Here is a 4,936-nt window from a genome sequence, read left to right on the forward strand (position 1 = left end):
GCTTCAACCTGGTCAACTTTCAGTGAATGCTATTCCGTGCAGGACTGAGGGCTCATGGGATCTCGAGGCTCTCAGGTGGCCTCCCTGTGCAGGTCATCTGGCTTGGCTTCTCCTCGGTGCTAAGTCCATGATTAACGAACAGGGGCTGTCGAGTCCCTGTGGGGACTGAGCAGGAGCTGCTGGATACGGTTGCCAGCAGGGGATGCCTGGACCGGCTGCAACACGGAGAAGTTGTGTTCACGTCCATCTTGGTGTGAGTGTTGTTTGGAAGAGGAATAGGAGTGGAGCTGAGGGGCAGTGAGATTTAGCCACGGGTCTAAATACAATAATTCTGAACTTTCATATTTCTTAGAAGTCCAGTCTCGAAGTCTTCAGTGGGAAGCCTGCACCTAGACCTCTGGGATTTCCCATGGTGCCGCCGCTCCTGGCGTTGCCTGCTTCCATCAGTAGATCCCACTCTTGCAAAGGAGGCTTTCAGATGGAACTACTCTTGTGTTTGCGTAACACAAATCTCCACAGAGTTCAAGAAGAAACAGATGTATTTGCAGCTAAGCCAGCTGAAGCACCCCCCTTCCTTTTGTAGTTTGAGCCCCTGGAGCTCTGATTAAGCCATGATTGTAGAATCTACCCTTCTCCACAATCCCGAAGACTCCTGGTGGTTCTAATTCCACTTTCCGTCCTTTCCTCAGACTGCATCCCTCTTGCTTGTCTTCTGTTTTCCTTCCTTCCTTTTTCCTCTTGTGCTTTTATTGCTCATAAGGGTTCCAGTTGTGTCTTACCGGCCACCACATGCAGAAGAGAGAGGAAGGAGGATGAGAGGCAGGGGTGAAGAGAGGACTTGTATGGATGTAATGCGTGTCACAGGCCTCCAAACAAGGAAAACTGGATAGATAGGTAGGTAGGTAGGTGGATAGATAGATAGATAGATAGATAGATAGATAGATAGATGATAGATTCTTTTAAAGAGAATTTGTGGAAGTTACTAGAAGAAATGACTAAGTAAGAATTTTTGGTTTTGTTTATCACTGGGGAGCAATGAGATAATCTGAAACTCCAGTTGTTCAATCTGAGTTTCCAAAACTCAAGGGTCCGCTGATCCAGTGCTTTGATGGTTAATCATTTTTTTTTAGAACAACTAAGCAAAATAAAATTACGGTTTATTGTTGGACATTGTTTCACACATACATCAAACAGGCCAAAAAATAAATAAATAAATAAACAGCAACCTCATAGACAAAAAAAAAAAAAAAAGGAAGGAAAAAAGGAAACCTTTTATCTTTGACCTTTTTAACCATCTCATACAAACCAACTACTTATAGTACAGCTAGGTACATACACAAAAAAAGTTACTGGAATGCTCGGAATAGGATTGTTTTTGTTGTCGTTTTTGTTTTGTTTTGTTTTTTACAAGGTTTTTTTCTCCTTTGAGATTATAATGAACATGGTCACACCACAAGTAAGGTCAGAAGTAGGACAGAGAACGCTCTGAAGGCTGGTCTGGTCACCCGTCATCATCAAAAATGGCTGACCCCTAACAATATGTACAAAAATATAAAATGTAAATAAAAAATACAAACAAATTTTCCTTTTAAAGTATTTTTAAGAAAAAAAGCAGGGCCTTGGAAGTTTTGTTTTTTTTCCTCCCCTGTTGCAAATTCATGTTGTGGTTTTGGTGGGTTGATGAAGAGCGCATGTCATCCGTGGGCAGCACTGCCCGCTGTGGGCGGGTGGGGCCTGCTCCTCTACTCGAAGGTGACCATGTTTAAATTCTGAGACGGGAAGTGGAGGGTGAACAGGTCACGGAGGCCTTAGTTTAGCTTTTCCTTTGCTGTCTAGTCATCCTCGTCAGTCTTCTGCTTCTTGGTGTCAACATCATCATCCTCATCGTCTTCAGCTACCCGCTTGCCCGTAGGAGCCTCAGCTTCCTCATCTTAATCTCCATCGTTTTCCTCACCGTCACCTTCTTCCTCCTCCTCTTCCTCCCACCTTCTTCCTCTTCTTCATCTACCTCATTGTTGGCCTCCTGCTCCCCATTTTCCTCATTAGCATTGCCATTGGCAGCGGCGTCTCTTCCATTCTCTGCCTCCTCCACAACTTCCTTCTTCTCCTTCAAGTCCTTGGTGGTGATCTCGGAGCCTGTGTCCACGGCCACGTCTGACATGGTGGGGCACACTGGTGATCCCAGCAGCAAGGGCGAGATGAATCGAGTTCGAGGACTCTGGCGAGAGAGCTGCTGGAGTCCACTGCGGAGGAGGAGGCGGCGGGCAGGCGGCGAAGGCGGCTGCAGCAAGCGCCGAGCATCACCGGGAACAATGCAAAAATGGCTTTTCAGAGCAGCCAGTCTTTGATGGTTAATCTTGACAACTTGATGCGACTTATAATCACCATGGAAACAAACCTCAGATTGATTGGCATGGGAAGATTTACCCTAAATCTTCTGTGAACTGGGGTCCTGGGCTAAACAGAAAGGAAAAAGTGAGCTGAGCACCAGTTCCCTCTCTCTGTGCTTCCTGACTGGTCACACGTGGCCAACGACCTCAGTCTCTAACGACCAAGACATCCTCATACTGGCGGACTGGACCCTCACACTATGAGCAAAGCAAGCCCTTCTTTCTGTAAGTTGCTTTCGTCAGGTGCTCATCAGAGTGAGGAGAAAGTACTGTGTACTTGAGCAGATTTGGGGGCACATCCAGAGGTCTCATCTGTCAAGGTTCACACATGTCGTCTTTGACAAGAAGCCACATCCTCGGTCCTCCAGTACAGTCTCCCTTTGCCTCGTGATTGTCCTCACAGATCAGAAAAGCAGACACACCGATGTCTTCCTAAATGTCCCGTCTAAGCGGCAAGCCCCAGCAAGTTGAAAAATTAAATACAGCGTCATTTGCAAAAGCATCCACCAGCCCCCATTAGCCCAGCCTTCAGAAAGCACAATACAAAGGAAACGGCATCTTTACTGCCTTAAATTAGGGGTAGCACATTTGGTGAGGCTACGCTCACTTGCTTGTTTTGAAACTTTCGAAACATCTCTAAGCAATCCAAACTCCGTGTCTTTTTGTGGTCTGTTTGATATCCATCACCCTCTTTCATCCCCAGTGATACATTTCTCTCCCTCCTACTCCACCTTCACACTCCACCTCAATTCCACGTGAAACCTGAAAGCTCTTAAGGGGAAATCTCACCACCACCAAAAGCATAGCATCCTCCCCAAGACTGATCCCACATGGTGTCTCCAAAGAGGAAGGGTGAAGCAGCATTGCTGTCTGGCCCCTCGGGGTGATGTATGAACATGCTTCTCCTTTTTTCTTACATTTCCATCTTGGAGGTGAGTTTAACGGGCCAGACTCAGGAGTTCCTGCTCCCCTGGCTTCAAGAAAGCTTCCAGACATGCCTTTTCCATTTCTTCAATTGTGTTTCAAGAGCAACGAAATCCAGAAGTTTAAAAAGCTTTGGGAGTACATTTCATCTGATCCTGTGCCTACTAAATCCATGTTTCGTTTACCTTTGGGCCCTTGCCTAGTCCTGCGAATTCAGCTCTTCTTTTTTGTGACCATAAATTATATTTAGATTTTTTTCACTTTCCCTTAACTTCTTTCATTTCCAGGATGCAAGAAACTTCATCTCAGGCTCTAATTAAAACTCCAGTTTGATCGGTCATTTGTTTCCAAGATGTCTGAAGATATGTCTTTCTCAGCTCCCCACACCCCATAAAAACAAGGCCCTTTGAACTCAAGTGGAGGTTTCTAGAAGCTTCTACCATTGGCCGTGCCTCACTTTGGGGCCTGACTGTATAGCAGCAGGGTAGGAGGACAAGGGTTAGCAGATGCTGTGTACAGGGAGGACAGCAGGTAGACACCCTTCCCAAACTAACCCTGCGGAGGCTTGGGGATGGCACACTCAGTGACGTGCTTGCTGTGCAGACATGAGGGTCTGCATTTGGGGCCCAGAATTTGTGTAAAAAGCTGGGAATAATGGTGACTGCTTGTATCCCCAGCTCCAGAGAGATGAGAAAGACTCTTGGGGCTCACGAGCCAGACAACCTAGCCTAGCAAGTTCCAGATCAACTGAGAATTTGACTTGAAGCAAGACTTGTAAGATGGCTCATTGGGTAACAATACTTGCTGTCAAGCATGAAGACCTGAGTTTGATTCCTGGAACCCACATAGAGGATGGGAAGAGGGAACCACCTCCAGAACATTGTCCTCTGACTTCCACAGGCACATGAAACCGTGTGATGTGTACATGACAAACAAACAAATAAAACATAAAGATAAATAAATAAAATGTGATTTTAAAAAATAAAATTTGTAACATGAAGCAAGATGGACAGCTTCTGAGGAAGGACGCCCTGTTTGACCACACACACACACACACACACACACACACACACACACGCACACACACGCACACACACACAGAATCCCTGGCATTGGTTTTTGAAACATCTTGCCTTTGGCAATAAAATAGCAGCAGCTTAAGTAATACTCTAAATTTGTTATAAAGAAGTGGCTGGCTGTTTTTCTTCCATGATGCTCATTGTTTAGGCAGTCATGTGTAGAGGAGCCAGGGAATCCTGGCTGTAGTGATGGAGATTTGTCTGGCTCTCCTTAATGGCTTGCCCAGTTACCGGAGCCTCGCAGCACACGCCAACAGCCACGCCACCAAAGAACCAGCCAGGAAAGGCCATGAAAAGAGAAAGCAGAGTGACACATGAAAGCAGTTCTGCGCCAGTAAACTGCCTCGTGGCTTCCAAAGAGGCGGAAAGGCGAGCAACTCCAAACACAACTCTAAAGAGCCCAACGAGAAACAACCCGCCCAGTGGGGGCCTTTGGAGCCTTGTTCTGAGCCCCGGCTGTGCTTGTCCTGCAGAATGAAGCTTGAAATAGGTCTGAGTGTATGAATAGTTTGCCACGTGCCAACAGAGGCTTACTTTAATTTC

At 46.3% G+C, this 4,936-nt stretch overlaps 1 pseudogene; it reads right to left on the bottom strand.

Moving 5' to 3' along the window:
• Window positions 1-1,407: 1,407 nt before the first annotated feature.
• LOC126515688 (prothymosin alpha-like) lies at window positions 1,408-2,162 on the bottom strand (annotated as a pseudogene).
• Window positions 2,163-4,936: the final 2,774 nt, after the last annotated feature.

This window comes from Alexandromys fortis, unplaced genomic scaffold (genome assembly GCF_014885135.2).
Source record: "Alexandromys fortis isolate MF-2015 unplaced genomic scaffold, M_Fortis_MF-2015_v1.1 scaffold_154, whole genome shotgun sequence".
Classification (NCBI taxonomy): Eukaryota; Metazoa; Chordata; class Mammalia; order Rodentia; family Cricetidae; genus Alexandromys; species Alexandromys fortis.